The following is a 19962-nucleotide window of genomic DNA, read 5'->3' on the forward strand; positions in this document are numbered from 1 at the left end:
GATGAAAGATAGCTATAGATTGATGAGATTGATGATAGATTAAAGTTAGATGTGTGTAGATAGATGATAATGACAGAGCAATAATTAGATGAAAGATAAATAAAATACAGGCTAATTTATAGATAGATATGGATGATACATAAATTAATAGATTAATGATATATATGGATGATAAATAAATGATAGGGTTTTTTTTGTTTTGTTTTGTTTTTGCATGGGCAGGCACTGGGAATCGAACCCAGGTTCTCGGTCATGGCAGGCAAGACCTCTACCTGCTGAGCCACTGTGGCCCACCCGATAAATGATAGGTTGATCAATAGATATAGATAATAGCTTGACGATAGAAAGTAAACAATAGGTAGATGTGTATGTGTGTGTGTGAGAAACAGGCAGGAATGCTCAGTGGGACATTGGACAGCAGACCCCAGACCTAGGTAATTAATTGTGGTCTCATCAGCTTCACAATGACCCTACCAGGCAGGTACAGTCACTGTCGCCTGGTACAGATATGGGAACTGAGACTCTGAGAGCGGCACGGACTTGCCACGTCGTAAAACACGTCAGACCCAGCATTCGAATTTTCTCCTCTTCTGCTTCCAGTGCCTGTTCCCCCCAGTTTTCCTACCTGCCCTACTCCATCTCTTCTCCCATCCTCCCCGCCCCCAGCCAACTCCAGGTTCAATCCCACTTGTCTGCTTTAATCTCACTTGAGCTGGCCCCATCTATACAGCAGTCCACAAGGCAGCCAGATTCTCCTAGACCTCATACCCAGAGGGGAAGACACATGCATGTCAAATGTGACCAACCTGGGGTGGGGATGTGCCAGTGCTGACAACCTGCCCCCCAACAAGAAGCCTATATCCAGGCTAGAAAGACAGAAACCATAGCCAAGTGACTATTGAAGACCCGCTCGTGCCAGGCTCCAAGCCATGTGCTAGTGCATTCCTTATCCCACTCAGAATCCGCAGCATCCCAGTTTTATAGACTCATGGGCATAGAAGCTCAGAGAGGTGAAGTGGCCTATCCAACGTCCCACAGCTAATTAGTAGCAAAGCTGGAATTCAAACCCAGATCAGTCAGCCTTACTAGGAGTGAACAGCTGGTCCAAACAGGATGGGGAAGAGTTCGTGTTTTTTCCAGGACTGTTCCAATTTTAACACCGAAATTCCCACATCCTAGGAAACACCCCAGTCCCAGGCAAATTGGGATGGTTTGCCACCCTGGGTTGACCCCCGTTAACCACCAACCCCCCCACCCCAAGCCACTGCTTGCACCCTCCTAAAGGTTCTTTGTGGCTCTAAATAAGCATGCTCTCTCAGTCCTTAATTCATACGAAGATAAATAAGCAATGCAAAGTAAAACTGACAACTTAAGGCTGTTCACAACATAAGATGTTACACACCACAAATTCATGAGATAATTTGTTTCCCCACTTTTGTTAATGAAAGACAGATGCAACTGAGTGTGCAATACGATAACATTTTAGTTGAAGTAACCCCTTAATTATAACTCCTTGGACACCTTCCCCCTTTCCCCCAATGAAATGCCAATAATAATAATAACAACAGTAATAATATAAATTACTTCATTGGGCACTTACTATCTGCCAGGTCTGGTACAAAAAAATTACAGTTATTAACTCATATATTAATGAGAATTAATACTTAAACAGTAAGTAATTGTCTTGTACTGAGCCGAGTGAGAACACATGTGATTTCCATTGCTATCCCAAGGCGGCCCTGGGTCACCCGACCAGGCAGCCATAGGAGGTAGGCTCAGATCGACCTGTCACCAGGGCTGGCCCCCTCAACCACAGGTCAATTCTGAAGTCCCTTCCACAGCTGAAAATATGTGAGGTCTCCAAGAACTCTTGCAGCTTGTGACAAAGACTGCTCTTGCCATATCTGGGCAGCAGAGGGCACACAGGAGCGCATTTCAGTCTTGTCCTGCATAGACATTCCTGGCCAGGTCAAGGACTGGGTTACTTGTCCTGACCAGGCATCCATGGGCCTGGCGTGGGCTGCCCCCACCTCCCAGCTCCTCCCTGTGTCCTGCCCCTCACCTGCACCCTGCCTGACCTCCCTTCCCCTACCTGCAGCTGGAAGCCATCCTTGATGCTGATCCCCTCTGCCCTCAAGCTGCCGCTGTGCTGCTGCACGTCTGTGGCTTCACACAGGCTGTTCCCTCTACCACAAGGCCTCCTTCCCTTTAAGACCCGCCATAGCTATGTGTTTTCCAATCAAACTCTGCGGTCGCCTCTTCCGGACCTCCTCCTTCCCTGACACCCAGACCCCAGCCAGGTTTAGGGCCTCCTCCAGCGTCCAGAGCCATCTCAGGACCTCTCTGTTGATTTGCTTGTCGATGAGCCCCTGACTGCAGGCTCTTCCAGGTCAGGGACTGGGCCTTAATGGCACAATTGGGCTCCATGCCTAGGTCAAGTCTTGGCACACAGTAAGTCCTTAATAAATGTTGAAAGGCAGAGAAAAGGAAAGAAAAAATGGAATAAAGAGAGGGAGGGAGGGTGTTCTAGTTTGCTAGCCGCCGAAATGCAATATACCAGAAATGGAATGGCTTTTAAAAAGAGGAATTTAATGAATTGCTAATTCACAGCTCTAAGGCTGAGAAAATGTTCCAATTAAAGCAAGTCTATAGAAATGTCCAATCTAAAGCATCCAGGAAAAGATATCTTGGTTCAAGAAGGCCGATGAAGTTCAGGGTTTCTCTCTCAAGTGAGAAGGCACATGGTGTACACGGTCAGAGCTTCTCTGACATCTGGAAGGGCACATGGCGAACTAGGTGTCATCTGCTCGCTTCTTCTCCTGGCTTCCTGTTTCATGAAGCTCCCCGGGAGGCGTTTTCCTTCTTCATCTCCAAAGCGCTGACTGATGGACTCTCTGCTTCATGGTGCTGCAGCATTCTCTGCTCTCTCTGAATCTCCTTCATTCTCCAAAATGTTTCCTTTTTTATAGGACACCAGAAACTTATCAAGACCCACCCAAACGGGTGGAGACATGTCATCACCTAATCCAGTTTAACAACCACTCTTGGCTAAGTCACATCTCCAGAGAGATGACCTGATTACAGTTTCAACCATACAGTATTGAATAGGGACTACTCTGCCTTTATGAAATGGGATTTAGATTAAAACATGGTTTTTCTAGGGGACATACATCCTTTCAAACCAGCACACACTCCTAAATGTGTCTGCTATAAGGCTTACAATCTAGGCCCCAGTTTTCTTGTAAGCATTTTCTAAACGTGACCATACCATTGTTGGGCTTTTGTGTCTGGCTGATTTTGTCTCACTAAATGTCCCACATGTTCATTCACATTGTCACATGCCTCACGACAATGTTCCTTTTTGTAGCAGCACAGCCTTCGTTCATAAATATGCACCATCGTTCACCATTCTCCTCCACCAGGGAATCCTTCGGCCACCTGCATTCCTCGGGCGTCATGTAGAAGGCCCAAAGTCCACAGTCCATCAATACTCTCAATTTTAGATCATTTCATTGTTCCACAGGAGGCTTTTCAGCAGGGGAGGGCCATACTCAGAGACAGGTTTCAAGAATATGGGTGACAGGAAGTGGCAGTAGAGGCCCAGGGGGAGGGAGTGAAGGCCTGAACCAAGACAGGAGTGGAAGGACAGAATCCTGCATTTGCCCCTTGTGGCTAAGGCTCCATCCTGTGTGTCTGTGGAGCCCTGGGGAAGCTCCATCCTGCAGTAGGGTCCAGTACTCTAAAGTCAACCCTCTGCAAGGCCAAGGGATGAACCATGATGAGGTTTAGCGAGGTCACCATATGCGTGTTCCATCTGGTGCCATGCCTTTGGGGTGCAGCCTGAGGGCTGGGGCTCTGGGTTCAGACAGCTCTGTTTGTGCTCTTTGCTGCATGGCCTCTTCTGGGCTCTGTTTCCTGTCTGTCTATTGGGGGAGGAACAGTTTGGGGGCTCACTTTGGCCTTGAACCTAGCACCGGAGTCCAACCTAGGGTTCACGATGACAGCCAAAGCCGCCAGTGCCCACCCACATGTGTCGACCCCACAATCTCCCAGCAGCAGCCCTGGAATTTCTCTGTCCAGGGCTTTCTCCAACCTCCAGAGCCATGTGCATAGCCTCTAGAAATGCCAGCAGAATTAACAGCCCCAAGAGCAGCCCAAAGACTGTTGGAAGTGGGAGTATAAACAGCCCAGCTCCCTCACCCCCTAAGCAGGAGAACTCAGATGTGCATGCTCCCCGCCGTCTCTTAGAAGTTTCCTGAAGGATTAGGCTCCACCTGTCCCAAGAAAGTGGTAACTACCCTGATAACCCTCCTTATTGAGCTGCCTTCCTTTCTCTGGCTCCCTCTCCAACACCCCAACTTGTGTTTCCTGGTGTTTCAGTCTGCCAAAGCTGTCAGAATGCAACACACCAGAGATGATTGGCTTTCCATAAAAAGGGGATTTATTTAGTTAACGTATATTTCTTCAGAGGAAAGGCAGCTAACTTTCAACTGAGGTTCTTTCTTATGTGGAAAGGCACAGAGTGATCTCTGCTGGCCTTCTCTCCAGGCCTCTGGGTTCCAACATCTTTCCCCCTGGGGTGATTTCATTCTGCATCTCCAACGGCCTGGGCTGAGCTGCAAATGCTGAGATGAGGTATGCCGAGCTGCTTGGGCTGTGCTGTGCTGAGCTCTCTCATTTAAGCACCAGCCAATTAAATCTAACATCATCATTGCAGCAGGCACACCTCCTAGCCGACTGCAGATGTAATGAGCAACAGATGAGCTTCACGTGCCGTTGGCTTATGTCCACAGCAATAGAACTAGGCACCTTCACCTGGCCAAGTTGACGCCAGACCCTAACTACCACAGCTGGGATCATCTCCTAATCATTTTCCGTACCCTGGAGTCCTTGTCTTAGCATTGGCTTCTGGGGGACTCAGATTGAGGTTTCTGTGTGCCAGGCCCTCTGCACACAAGCATAATCTTCCATGCCCTTATCTTTTTGTTTTGTTTTGTTTTTTAAGTTTTTTAAAATTTATTTATTAATTAAAAACAATTAAGAACAAAAGCATTAACATATAATTCCATTCTACATATATATTCAGTAATTCTCAATATCATCACATAGTTGCATATTCATCATTTCTGAGAACATTTGCATCAATTCAGAAAAAGAAATAAGACAACAGAAAAAGAAATAAAACAATAATACTTTCATTTATCACTTTCATTTATCACTAGCATTTCAAACTAAACTTATTTTAACATTTGTTCCCCCTATTATTTATTTTTATTCCATATGTTCTACTCGTTTCTTGCATGTCGTCATCTTGGGCTCTGGCTTTCTGGTTGTCCAGGAAGCGGTAGGTGCAGACTGCAGCCAGGTGTCCCCCCTCACCCGCCAACCCTTTGGCTTCCAGGCCAGGTAGGGCCCAGCTCAGAGGCTGCATATTCATGTCCTTGGGTCTGGACTTGGGGAGTCTCCTTCTCACCCCTAAAGCCACGTGGCCCACTGGCCGTGGTGAATCGTGGCCAGTTGCTCTGGGTGTTTTAGTTGGCAGTTGGAGCCTGAGACACGGCTGGAGCCTGATGACGGTGGAGGTAAGGGATGGCCTGCCCTGGTTCATTGGGTTCCTGGCCTCTGGCGGGACCACAGGAGTAGAAGGCAAGGGATTGAGACATGGGATAGGGAGAACCCCCTGCATGTACAACACTGTTGCTTACAACATATTGAGTGCCATCATCCTGGAAACTTGAACCCAGGAGCGAGTGCCTTGGGCACCTACCAAGAAATGGGCCCTGCCAGCCACCCCATGGTAGAGCCAGGAGGCCCAGCAGGAAGGGGTGGTCCAGGTGAGACTGCCAGCTGGGCAAAAGGTAGGCAGCCTGGATGGAGCCACGGAGTAGGGCCTGGACCCATCCCATCCCATCTCCACCACTGTGGGCAGCAAGAGTGGACAAGTGGGTGACCCGAACCAGTCCCAGGAGGGGACACTGGCCCAAGTGAGTGAGTGCGGGAATAGAGAGCCTTAGGCCAAAGCCTCAGCTTCTCCTTCTGTCCCAGGAAGGGCAGGGGGTCCAAGAAGCCCCGGGATCCCTCAGACCTGTGTGGCTCTGGGTCTCTGTAGCTAGCCCTGTGCAATAGAAATATAATGCGAGCCATGCAAAGTCATCTTAACTTTCCAGTAGCCACATTAAATAAGTGAAAAGAGACAGGCGAAGTTAATTTTAATAGTATATTTTCATTTCACCCAGTATATCCAAACGATGACCAACTCAGCGTGTAATAAACACAAAAATGATTATTGAGATTCGTGCGTGACGCCTTTGGAATCCTGTGCGTGTTTCTCACACTCATGGAAGATCTCAGTTTGGACCAGCCATGTTTCAAGTGTTAGTAGCCCCCCGTGTTGGACAGAGTAGGTCCGGGTGACTGAGATGGGGGAGGCTGGTATGGCAGACAAGTCCTCGGCCACTTCCTGTGGGGAAGCAAGAACAGGACACCTTTTCCTCCCTAACTTTTGAGGAATTACTTGTTCTCAGGGTTTTTCCCTCTTTCCACAGAGCAAGGGTGGGCCTCTGGAAGATCCATACACTCCCAGGGGCCCCAGGTCCTGCCCTCAAAGGCTCTGCTGCAGGAAGGGGTAAGTGCAGGCTCCAAGGATAAGTCTTCTCAGAAGACACCTGTGGTGGAGGATTGGGTCCAGACCTTGGCCGAGCAACGTCAAGACTCCACTCAAGCCTCAGCTTCCTTCCCTGGGAGATGTGGATTCATCAGGATTCATTTTCAGTGCTCAGCCAAGGGCCAGGCACCCTTTTGGGTTCCTAAGAATGAGGGTTATCAGCTCATTTCAGGGGGTGGGGGTGGGGGGTTGCCCAGAGAAGATCCTTGAGCCCCTGTTCGGAGGCTGAGGAGACCGAGACCCTAGAGAGAGGCCACAGGCCAGGGCCCACCGGGACTGCTGACCCCTTGCTCAGTGCTCTCTCCTCTACCTGGTTCATTGGTGTCTGAGGCTGGCTTTGGCCCAGAGTCAGTACCCTCAGCCCTCAGGTCTTCCAGGAGAGGGCCCTGTGTTGGGGACAATTAAAGTAGCATGCATAAATTCCACCCTCAGCGATGCCGGAAACATGCAACATGGCCGCCAGGGCTGAAACAAAGAACAGCCTAAGCTATAATCAGCCTTCTTCACGGAAGTAGTAGTAGTTCGTGCCAAAAGTACTAACCGTACATCTGCCCTCCACCCTAGCAACAGCAGTCACCAATCCCAAATCATCCCTTTGTCCTTATTCACCCAATCAGAGATCGTCACCTATTCCTACTAGCTACCCCCTCTCCTTTTAAAGTATATATACCCAGTCTTTTCAATAAGTTTTTGCAGCTTGATCAGAATACTTGTCTTGCTGTCATTCTTCGTGTCTCTTTGTCCCATGCCATTCTTCCCTCACAGAAGTTCGAGCTTCAGTTGATCGTCCCGCGGGCCGGGACAGCCCTGGGCTGGCTGACTTGCCCTGACTACCTTCTGGGGCCTGTCTGTGGAGGACAAAGCCAATCCCTTCCTCCGGCCTGGATGGTGGGCTTTGAACCAGATGTGTGATTTGCCTCCCGGCTCTGCCACTCACTGGCTACGTGACGTGGAGCAAATTGCTTAACCTCTCTGAGCCTCAGACTTGGATGGCTTCCCTTCCACCATTACAGCCTGGGGGGGAGGGTCCCTGAGGTAGGGGAGCAGGGTCCCCACAGAGGATCCCTCTGGGCCCTGGCAGCCTGGTCACAGAGTCGAATCCTCTCCATATTTCATCTGCCTTTAATCCTCTCCAAAGCTTTCTGAGGTTGGCTCACTGCTGTCCCATTTCCTAGAAGGAGAATTGGGACTTTTGACTTGACCCAGGGCCTGGCTTTTCACTGGTGGGCCTTCTTCACTCAGACACCCCGTTCTCCAAGGACAGCCAGACCTGCAGGCCTGAAAGTGGCTGACCAATCCCCTGGTGGTCTCAGGGGCCCTGTGGACCCCCTTGGACCAAAACCTCTGCCCATTCCGTCTTCACTTCTGGGATGTGCTGCCCTACTCTGATAACTCCTTCCTCCTGAAGACCGCACTAAAGAGGAATTAGGATCAAGCACACAAAAGTGTATCAGACATCCATGGCTGCGTAACAAAACAGTCCCAAACATAACGGTTTAGAACAACCATAAACATGTATTACCTCCCAGGAGTTCTGTGGGTCAGGAATTCACGTATAGCTCACCTGGGGGCTTCTGGCTTGGGCCTCTCATGGGGTTGGACTTAGAATGTCAGCCAGGCTTGCTGGGGCTGGAGGATCTGCTTCACAGATGGGTTGGTCACTTGGTGCTAGCTGTGGGCAGGAGGCCTCAGATTCTCTAGAGGTCTGCTTGGGTGTCCTCACAACACAGTGGCTGGCTTCCCCGCCAAAGAGAGTGTTCCGAGAAAGTCAAGAGGAGATCACAGTGTCTTTTATGACCAAGTCTTAGAAGACGCATTCCATCATTTCTGTAATGCCCTATTGGTTACACAGGGCAGCCCTGTTCCATGTGGGAGGGGACCCTTCAAGGGCCTGGATTCCAAGAGGTGAGGCTCCTTGGTGCCATCTTGGAATCTGGCTGAATACCACCAGCAGTTGTAATAATTACTAACAGTTTTGAGTGTGCCAGCACTGGGTGAAGCACTCTTTGTTTATTATCTTTTCCCGCAACAACCCAATGAGGTAATTACTATTACTAGCATTGTTTGAATTGGAGGAACTCCAGCTCAGAGAGGTTAAGCTATTTGACTAAGGTTACACAGCTAAAAAGTGGCAAGTTAGTCTTTCTTAGAGAAAGGGTTTGCAGATTGAGGTAGGGATGGGGATTTCCTCTTTTTTAAAAAAAAAAAAAGCTTGGACAGGCAATGGTGACTCAGTGGCAGAGTTCTTGCCTACCATGCTGGAAACCTGGGTTTGATTCCCAGTGCCTGCTTAAGCAAAAAAAAAGGGGGGGGAGCTTTATTGAGATATAATTAATATACAATATTTCCATTTGTATATTAATTGATTAATTGATTAATAGTTCAATGGTTTTTAGTGCTTTCACAGATATTTGCAACCATCGCCACAAACAATTTTAGAACATTTTCATCACCTCAAAAAGAAACCCTATATCCTTTAGCTATTAGCCCCCTAATCCCTGCTCTCCCAGCTTTAGGCAACCACTAATCTACTTATCGATTTCCCTATTCTAGACATTTCATTTAAATGGTACAGTATGTGATCTCTTGTGACTGATTTATTTTATGTAGCATAATTTTTCAAAAGGGCCATCCACATTGTAGCACGCACCAGTTCTTTATTCCTTTTTATGGCTGAATAAATAATATTCCACTGTATAGATATACCACATTTTGGATGGCTACGGTGGCTCAACAGGCAAGAATGCTTGCCTGCCATGCCAGAGGACCCGGGTTCGATTCCCGGTGCCTGCTCATGTAAAAAAAAAAGTTTAATAGATATACCACATTTTGCTTATCCATCTGTCTGTGGAATTTGGAATGTTTCTCCCTTTTGCTATTATGAATAATGCTCTGTACACATCCATGTACGTTTCTGTGTGAGGAAATGGGGTTCCTCTACATCCCAATGCTGGGATCTGAACTCAGAGGCAGGAAGGCCTTTTCCAGGCAACCCTGAGAATGGGGGTGTAACTCCCACCCTCAGACTCCTTCCCCAATAAGTGAAGGCCAGAATTGGTTTCGGCTGCTGTGAGGAAACTACTATAAAACCACTATAAAACCAGGTTGTGCACAGTACCCAGGAATTTACGTCTCTGAATGTGCAGAAAGAGCCTAGAGTACTCAATTTAAGATGAACAGCCTTTGTCTGACTAGTTTACTGGACTCCTGTAGGAGATAGGATTAAAATAAGACCTGCGGAACTAGTTGGGAGCAGATGGCATTAGGGTGGTGTCAGCAGTAAACTGTGGAGACTGTAATCTGCTTTATGTTCTCTGATTTATGTAAGACAGTCTAGGAGGAAGAGAATGCTTGTTTACCCCAAATGGTTATCTTAAGTATGAAGGAAGAGCACTGAAAGAGAACTACTCTGTTCCCTTAGGAAATGGATGTATGCCCTTTTGTCATCCTGCAGTATATAAGCAGGATCTGGTTAAGAATAAAGTTGTCTGTTGTTTGTTAAAGTTAAGCTTCAGACCCCCTGAACCCATCTGTGTCTTTCTGTCTTTCTTTCTTTCTTTCTTTCTTTCTTTCTTTCTTTCTTTCTTTCTTTCTTTCTTTCTTTCTTTCTTTCTTTCTTTCTTTCTTTCTTTCTTTCTTTCTTTCCTTCTTTCCTTCTTTCCTTCTTTCTTCCTTCCTTTCTTCCTTTCTTCCTTTCTTCCTTTCTTCCTCGTCATTCCTTAATATCCTTCGAGCTCCGTTTCATAGGAAGCAACATATGGCGCCCAACGTGGGGCTCGAAGAAGAAGACTCCAAGACAACATTAAGGAACCAAGGAAAAGTCTCATTAGAGGCACGTGTGTCCAGCCGATAGAAGAGGACTCAAGTCATATTGATAAAGCAAGCATTTTCCTTGGAGCATCACGGTAACGGGTAATCACAATAGGCGGCTGGAGGAGTATGTGTGTGTGTGTTGAAAACATTGTTAGAAGCTACCAGGGTGCCTGTTAAAACATCTGAATTATTAAGCTTATTTGATCTCATTCAAAAGCATTGTTATTGGTTTCAGCCTTAAGGCTGTAATGTTTTAAATCTTAAGTAATGGAAATTGGTTATGAAGGCTTTGCCTTCATGTGTCATCCTGCAGTATAGATCTGGTTAATTCAGACCCCCTGAACCCGTCTGTGCCTTTCTCTCTCTCTCTCTCTCTCTCTCTCTCTCTCACTCGTCATTCCTTAATATCCTTCCTTCAAGCTCCATTTCATAGGAAGCAACAGAATCCTATAAAAGAGGAGACATTTGGAGAGAGTTCTGTTTGTGTTTTTTGTTGTGTTTTTTTTTTTTTTTTGCATGGGCAGGTACCGGGAATCGAACCTGGGTCTCCGGCATGGCAAGCGAGAACTCTGCTACTGAGCCACTGTCGCACTGAGTGAGTCCTTTTGAGAGTGAGGAGAGAGCCACAGAACCATGGCAGCATGACAGGAGAACCACAGAGTCAACCAGCCAGCGCCCTTTGGACGTGGAGAAGGAGAAGGCACCAGGAAGCTTCCTGAAGCAAGAGGCCTGGAGAGGAAGCTAGCAGGCATCGCCCTGTTTGCCTTCATAAACCTAGGTGGTGCCTTAGAGCGGACATTTCTATAGACTTGCTTTGGACATTTCCCACGGCCTTAGAACTATAAACACTAGCCACTTATTAAATTCCCCTTTTAAAAAGCTGTTCCGGTACTAGTATATCTCGTCCCTGCAGCGAGCAAACTAGAACACATGCCAATGGCATCTGCGGCCACGACCGGGAATACAGCCCTGCCTGGCGCAATATCATGAGCCCAAAGGCCCCTTCCTCTCTCCAAGCAGGAGCTGTTCAGGCACAAATCCAGAGCTGTGAGCTGCTTCTGCGGAAGTGTGAGCAGCAGAGGCAGTGGGTGGAGGTGCCGGGGACTTGCTCCCAGCCCTCCCTGGGCAGCCCCGCTCCCCCGCCCTTCAAGGCAGGGACTGATGAGAAAACTCAGGCCACACCGTTAGGTGGCCAAACTGGGACCTCCATCTGTGAGATGGAGCGGGGAAAAGTATTTCAGCCCCAATGGATAGAAGAGGAAATGGAAGTCTCATTGACTTGTCTTCCCGTGGACAGAACTGGGGAGGGCAGCCTCGGCCATTCCAGTCTTGGGGGTCCCCAGGGACAGCCCCTTCCTTGCACCCGGTTTCCAAGCCTGAGCCAGCTGGACCAGGGACTTGATGGTCCTTTCAGACAAGCCAGGCCAGAGTCCCTTGGGTGAGGTGGGGGCTGGGGGGGAGGGGAGGACACAGCCCCCAGGGGGTCTTGCTTCCTGTCATTCCTTGCGGCTGGGGAAGAAGATGGAGACAAATTGAGCCATTTGTTACTTTGAAGGGCTGGACCTGAGACACTTGTGGAAGTCCTGAGTGGGGTTTGCCCAGGTAATTCCCAGCTCCTTCCTTCCCACATGCAAACCCTCAGGCTCTGGGGAGCTGTGCCCAGTTAGGTGCAGGACCCACTGCTGCCATCTCAGGCCCAGCAGCTGACCCCCAGGCCTACCTTCTTGTCTTCACTGGGGTCTCTGATCTTCCAGACTCCCAACCCCTATTTGGGGTCTTGCCCTTCTGCCTCAAGACCCTGAACCCAGCCCCTTTTACTCATGTTTCCTTTGGAGGGAGGGAGGGGGTGGCAAGTCAGCTCTGGGACCTTGGAGCCTCCTTTCTTCCTGCTCAACCCAGGATAGCAAAGCATCCTAGAAATTAAAACCCTTAAAAATGGCCATGACATGTTTCTTGAAGATGACTGTATAATGATATAGCTTTTACAATGTGACTGTGTGATTGTGAAAACTTTGCGCGCTATGCTCCTTTTATCTGCGGTATGGACAGATGAGTAAAACATATGGATTAAAAATAAACAAATACTTGGGGGATCAAAGATTAAAATAAATTGAGTAGATTGAAATACTAGAGGTCAGTGAGAGGGAGGGGTTAGGGGGCATGCATGAGTTTCTTCTTTTTTTCTTTTCTTTTGTTGTAGTGATGCAAATGTTCTAGAAATTGACCATGCTGATGAATATACTACTATGTGATGATATTGTGAGCCATTGTTTGTACACCGTTTATAGAATGTTTGTATGTCAAGGATGCTTGTATGTTTGTTTGTCGTTTACAATAAAAATACATATTTTTTAATGGCCGTGACAAAAGATCTGGTGGTCTGAATGGTGGGTGGGGATATGTTGGAGTTCTCTGTATGGACTTTTTTTTTTTTTGTATGCTGCATGGCAAGGTCACATTTCATTAGTTTTCCGTGTGAGTATCTGTTATTGCAGCAGCGTTTGCTGAATTTCTGTTTGGCTGGCTGGCTTTTCTTTTTGTTTTTGCTTGTTTGTTTGTTTTCTGGAAAGTACATGGACCGGGAATCGCACCCAGGTCTCCCACATGGCAGGTGAGAATTCTACCACTGAGCTACCCTTGCATCCCCTCTGTATGGATTTTGTAGTGTTTTTGCAACTGTCCTTTAAGTTTGAAATTATTTCTGAATAGGATGTTAAAAACAACAAAACAAATGAACAAACAAAAACAGCCATGAAATCATTCCACTTGCTGGCTATGTGCCATATGATTCTATTTATATGAAATGTCCAGAATAGGCAAATCTACAGTGAAGGAAAGTAAATTGATTGCCAGGGGCTGGGGGACAGAGGGGATAGGGAGTGACCATTAACGGGTGTAGGGTTTTTTTTTTTTTTTGGAGTGATGAAAATTGTGCCGGTTGAATCTATTGTGTGCCCCAGAAAAGCCATGTTTTAATTCTTATTCAATCTTCTGGAAGCAGCCCTTTGTTTTAATCCTGATTCTAAAATGTAAATTTAAATCTTTTGATTAGAGTATCTCCATGGAGTTGTGACACACCTAATTGTGGGTATTAAATTTTTTTTTTTTTTTTTTACATGGACAGGCACCGGGAATCAAACCTGGGTCTCCGGCATGGCAGGCGAAAACTCTCGTGCCCTTAGCTTTTGATGTGACTCCTACCCATTCCAGGTGGGTCTGGATTAGATTGTTAGTCTTTAAAAGGGGAAACATTTTGAAAAAATGCCAGAAATGACAGAGCCTAAAGAAAAGACAGAAACCTCAGAGTAGACAGAAACTTCACAGCAGAGCTGACAGATGCAGAGACACGTGAAGCACAGAGACAATCGATGTTTGGAGATGCCTGGAGTCCAGCAGACGTCTCCATGAGATGTCAAGCAAGCCAGAACCTGGAGCGAGCCAAGGGAAGCCAAGAAATGAAAGCCAGCCCCGGAGAAGTAAAATGAGAACCCCCCACAGGAACAGAGGTTGTTCTAGTTTGCTAGCTGCTGGGATGCAATATAACAGAAACGGAATGGCTTTTAAGAGGGGATGTTTAATAAGTTGCTAGTTTACAGTTCTAAGGCCAAGAAAATGTCCCGATTAAAGCAAGTCTATAGAAATGTCCCATCAAAGGCATCCAAGGAAAGATACTTTGGTTCATGAAGGCTGGTGAAGTTCAGGGTCTCTCTCTAGTGAGAGGCACGTGGTGAACAAGGCCAGGGTTCTTCTCTCATCTGGAAGGGCACAGGCGAACACGGTGTCATCTGCTAGCTTCTTCTCCTGGCTTCCTGTTTCATGAAGCTCCCCAGGAGACATTTTCCTTCTTCATCTCCAAAAGCCGCTGGCTGGTGGACTCTGCTTCTCGTGGCTGTGTCGCTCCGCTCTGCTCTGCTCTCTCTGAATCTCTTATTCTCCCAAATGTTTCCTCTTTTATAGGACTCCAATGAACCAATCAAGACCCACCCAAATGGGTGGAGACACATCATCACCTAATCCAGTTTAACAACCACTTGACTAAATCACATCATCCAGGGAGATGATCTGATTACAGTTTCAAACATACAGTATTGAATAGGGATTATTCTACCTTTATGAAATGGGATTTTGATTAAAACGTGGCTTTTTTAGGGGACATACTTCCTTTCAAACCAGCACAGAGGTTGAAAGCAGCAAAACCGAGCAGCAGGGACCCAGTGTCCCTTCCCAGCTGACAGAGGTGTTGGAGATGCATCAACCTTCCTTGAACTAAGGTCTCTTTCCCTGGATGCCTTAGTTTGGACTTTTCCACAGGCTTAGAAATGTAAACTTGCAACTTAATAAATTCCCCTGTTAAAAAGTCACTCCATATCACGTATGTCACATTCTGGCAGCTTGCAAACTAACACAGAAATGTTCTGGAACTAAGAAGTGCTGATATGGTGAATTTATGCTTTAGAAGGGTGAATTCTATGATATGTGAATATCTCAAGTGAAAAAAAAAAGGCCAAGCCTTACAGCTTTGACTCTTGTTATACCAAAATATAGTCTGAAGCTGAACTATTGTGTGGAGCTGTATGTGTTGGGTAGGGGTGGGGGAAGGGAGCTTCCGGCATCCTGAATGGGACTTTTCTTGCCGGCGCAAAGTGGGGGTCACCCCTCTACTCTCCTGCTGTAAATCTGAGCCTACTGTTCCAAAGACCCGACAAAGTGGGACGTGGGGGGTTCAGCCCTTTGCCAGAGTGGGTTCTTGGGTGTCTGGGGCCCTCAGGGGCTTTGAAAATGTGGTAAGAGGGAATGCACGGGTTGGGGGGGGTGTGCTGGTTTGAAAGGATTGTGTACCCTAGAAAAGCCATGTTTTAATCCTGATCCATCTTGTGAAAGCAGCAGTTTGTTTTGATCCCTTCTCAGCACTGGAGTTAGGAGCTTGATTAGATTATCTCCATGGAGATGACACATCCGGTTGTGGGTATTAACTTTGGATTAGAGGGAGATGTGACTTCAGCATTCTAGGTGGGTTTTGATTGGTTTACTGGAATCCTTTAAAAGAGGGAACATTTTGGAAAAAGCTTGAAAGAGACACGAAAGCCCAGGCAGCTAGAGACCTCTGGAGATGAAGAAGAAAAATACCCCCAGGGAAGCTTCACGAAACAAGAAGCCTGGAGAGAAAGCTAGCAGACGCTGCCATGTTCACCATGTGTCTTTCCAGTTGAAAGAGAAACCCTGGAGGTCATCAGCCTTCCTGAACCAAAGTATCTTTCCCTGGATGCCTTAGTTTGGACATTTCTATAGCCTTGCTTTAATTTGGACATTTTCACAGCTTTAGAACTATAAACTTTCCACTTATTAAATTCCTCTTTTTAAAAGCCAGAAAGGGATGGGGGGGGCAGGTAGGATATTACATTTCTGGTATATCGCATGCCAGCAGCTAGCAACCTAGAAGGGGATGGGAGGGCAGGTTGGATATTCAGGTGACTGTAGGTTGCTTACTGATCTGAGTTTGCTTCACATTTTCTGACCACACTTGAGGCAAATTACTTTGAGACTTTCAAGCATGTCATTATTCTGAGAGGTGGATGAGCCTTTCTGGATATCCCTGAGGTGAGGGGCATATCCCCACGACCCTCTGCTGGCCCAGCCCTGCTCCTTTCTCAGCCCTCCAAACTGTTCCCTGAAACCTTCAACCCGATCAAGTCATGCATGAGTGAGGGGACAGGCAGGAAGGTACGTCACACCTGCACAAACCCTATATCCCCGGGAAATGAGGCTTTTGAGCCCAAACTGGGATTGAGGGGCCACATCTTTATACCTCTGACTGCTGACACCGATGCACCCCCCTAGCTGAGGGTAGAGGGACCAAGAGAGATGAATCGGGAGAACTGGATTTGAGACTAGGCATTTCCAGGTCTTGGCTGTGAGGTTGCAAGTGAATCCCTTGCCCTGCCTGGGTCTCTATTTCCTCACCTGTAAAATGGGGAAATAAGATCCATATTTGCTGTGAGAGCCAAGGAAGACAGTGAAAAGAATATGCCCACCCTGGAGCCCAGAACGGGAGGTGCTATCCAGTGATTGCTAGGCAGGTATGTCTTTTATAAACACCCCATTTCTGAAACTGTCTCATGAACCCCCTGTCTTGGTTTCCTACCACAAACTCAGTGACTTAAAACAATACTTTTTTTTTAATCTTACCATTCTGGAGGTCAGAAGTTGAAATGGGTATTGTGGACCAAAATCAAGGGCTGCGTTCCTTCTGGAGGCTCCAGGGGGACAATCTGTTTCCTTGCCTGTTTCCACTTCTGGAGGTTACTGCACTCCTTGGCTTGTGGCCCCTTCCTCCATCTTTAAGGCCAGCAATGGCCAGTCAAGTCTTTCTCGGGCTGTATCTCTTAGATGTTGACTTTTATCCCTCTCTCTTCCACTTTTTTTTGTATGCTGTATGGTGGGTGGTCACATTTCATTCTTTTTCCATGTGACTATCCTGATATTGCAGCATCATCTGTTGAAATTTGGGGGGGGTTGCAGAGGGGGGAAGTACATGGACCGGGAATTGAACCCGGGTCTCCCACATGGCAGGCGAGAATTCTACCACAGAGCTATCCTTGCACCCCTACTTCCCTCTTCCACCTTTAAAGACCTTTGTGACTCCATCAGTTCTCCCCAGATAACCCAGAATAATCTCCCTATGTTAAATTCATCTGATTAGGAAACCAAATTCCCTCTGTAGCTTTAAATCTCCATTGTCAAATACGAGCATATTCACAGATTCCGGGGATGTGCTTATGGACATCTTTGAGGGGATGCGACTGCCTACTATATCCCTATTTACTTGCACAAATTATATAGCCAACACCTGCTCATGGTAAAAAAAAAATGTGGATGCAACAGAAACGTGCAAAGAAGGAAAAAAAAAATCCGGTCATCCAAAGAACTGCAATTAACACTCACAGTTTTTTTCCAAAGGAATATTTACTTTAAAAAAAAATTAAAATGGACTCATTCCACATATACCCTTTTGTCATTTACCCTACTCATTTATCATGTTATAAACATTTTTCTATTTTGGTAAATATTATTCTAGGATATATTTCACTAAAAGGGGTTATCATAAGTATTTTTTCAATGCCCTACTATTGTAAACTTTATGCTGTTTATAGTATTTTTATTATTAGGAACAAATCAGCAGTGAAGACTTGGACCTTTTCCCCAAAATAAATACACACGTTAAAACTTCTGATACCTTTTACAGTATAGTGCACCACACAGATGACACAATTTAACTCCACCAGATGTCTATAAATATGCCCAATTTTGACTCTTGCCAAGATTGGGCATTAATAATCATAAAGACTCTCACCACTTTTATAAAGAAAAATGACATTTTCATGATTTTACATTGAATTTCTTTTATTGCTTGTGAGGTTGAATTTTTTTGTTTAGGCAAATTGGCTATGTTAATTTCTTTTTTTGCTTTTGCCCGCAGTATCTCTTGTCCATTTTCCAGAAAATATTTTTCTTATTGATTTATAAGTACTGTTTACATATGAAGCACATTAACCTTTTCTGTCATATTTGTAGCAAAGATTTTCCCCAGCCTGTAGTTTTCCCATTATATTTTATTTTTGACTTAGTATCATATATTTATGTGGTCAAAGTTGGTGGGGGTGGGAAGTGTCTTTTCCTCTGATTTCTCCATTGCTTTTATGCTTAGATGGTCCATTCCCATCCCAGGGTATATTGAGTAGTTCCCTCTGCTTTCTTCCTTTCTTGTATTTTGTCCCCACATTGCCTTTGTTCCTTTATCCAAAGACCACTCTTGGCCATCTCAGAGCAACTTGGGAAGAACTGACAGAAGTTTGATTCCCAAAGTTATGTAGGTGGCTAGAACTCCAGGAACCAGGGGCAAGGGCTGACTAGAAGGTTGAGTTTGGTCTCCAAGGCCAAAGGGAGAAGGAAGCCAAGAACACATTGGGACCGCTCGCTGGGCTTAGCCGTCCTCTGCCCTATGGTGGGCTTCCCAAGCCCGCTTAGAGCCCCCCTCTTGCACCCTCAGGCAACTGGAAGCAGGAGCTCCCAAAATTGATCAACCCAGACCAGCCGCCGGTGGAGATTGGAGGAACTATGACTGACCCAATGGCAACCTCAAGTGCCTGGCCAAGGTACAAGATGCCCAGAAGATGGGAAGCAAAGGCACACAGCTGGAGTCTCATGCCCCCTCACTCACCCTCACTCACAAATCAACTACGGGGCGAGGTGCCCAAAACCTACTACCTGCGCCAGCAGGTGAGGGTGCATTACGAGTACACGGTGCCCTGCAGGTGGAGAACGAGATCCTGTTCCCAGGCTGCATGCCCAGGCAGTCCACACCTGGGCATGGTCTGGAGGCCCCCAGAGCCCAGGCAGCAGTCACCAGTGGGGCTCTGTCCATAGCAGGTCGCAGTTTGCATCAGACAGGATGGGGGGACATCGGCTTTGGGGTGTTTCTGAAAACCAAGATGGGGGAGGGGCAGCAGGCAGACAAAATAACAGAGATGCTGTCCAGCCGGTGCTACAGCGCCCCCTGGTGCCCGAGGACGGGAACCTCCCCTGCCTCAAGACCGGCATCTTTAAGTGCTGTCCAGAGGCACCGGTACCTGGACCTGTCCACCTTCCTGGAGCCGTTGGTGGAAGATGGGAAGGGATGTCTCGAATGGCATCCAAGTCTCACCAGGTATGGCCCCTGGCTCCAGCAGTGCTGTGTGGACTGGCTCTGGGCTGTCAGCCATGGCCACGGCTCTCTGGCCTGGGCACCCAGAGAAGAATATGCTACGGTGGGAATACAAGGTCTGTGCTGGGATCTCCTGGCTGAGCATCTGCCTTCCCTGTGGATGTACGGAGGTTCGACAGCGTTTACAGCCTGGTTCATTCTAAACACACTGGCTGCACGTTGGATGTCCTGCTCTCGGACCCGACCTTCACGGAGAAGCCTGGGAAATCCCAGGTCAAGCCACGTGGGCCCCACACACTACTCTCCGGGTCCTCCAATAGTAAGCTCCAGCCTGTCCCCTGAGGCCTGTGTGCTCCCCAGGGGTCTCCCGGCGGTGGCCACCTGGCCACAGCAAAGCACCCCAAAAGCTATCCCCAAGATGCCCTCCTTTGACCTCGAGCACAGAGAAAACAACCCTGGCCTTTTGGGACGAATGACTGCAGAGTCACATGCTACCCATCAAACAGGGGTGTTGCTTCCTGTTGAAATGGAGCTCGAAGGATATTAAGGAATGATGAGAAAAAAAGAAAGGAAGAAAGAAAGAAAGAAAGACACAGACGGGCTCAGGGGGTCTGAAGCTTGAGTTTACTTCAGACAGACTTCAGACAATTTTATTCTTAATCAGATCCTGGTTATATACCACAGGATGACAATAGGCATGCATGCATTTCCTGAGGGAACAAAGTTCTTATCTTTCAGTGTTCTTCCTTCGTACTTAAAATAACCATTTGGGGTAAACAAACGT

At 47.1% G+C, this 19962-nt stretch overlaps 1 pseudogene; it reads left to right on the forward strand.

Annotated features, from left to right (window-relative positions):
- Positions 1–15851: 15851 nt before the first annotated feature.
- LOC143683047 (SEC14-like protein 6) lies at positions 15852–19520 on the forward strand (annotated as a pseudogene).
- The last annotated feature ends 442 nt before the right edge of the window (positions 19521–19962 follow it).

This window comes from Tamandua tetradactyla, chromosome 5 (assembly GCF_023851605.1).
Source record: "Tamandua tetradactyla isolate mTamTet1 chromosome 5, mTamTet1.pri, whole genome shotgun sequence".
NCBI lineage: Eukaryota > Metazoa > Chordata > Mammalia > Pilosa > Myrmecophagidae > Tamandua > Tamandua tetradactyla.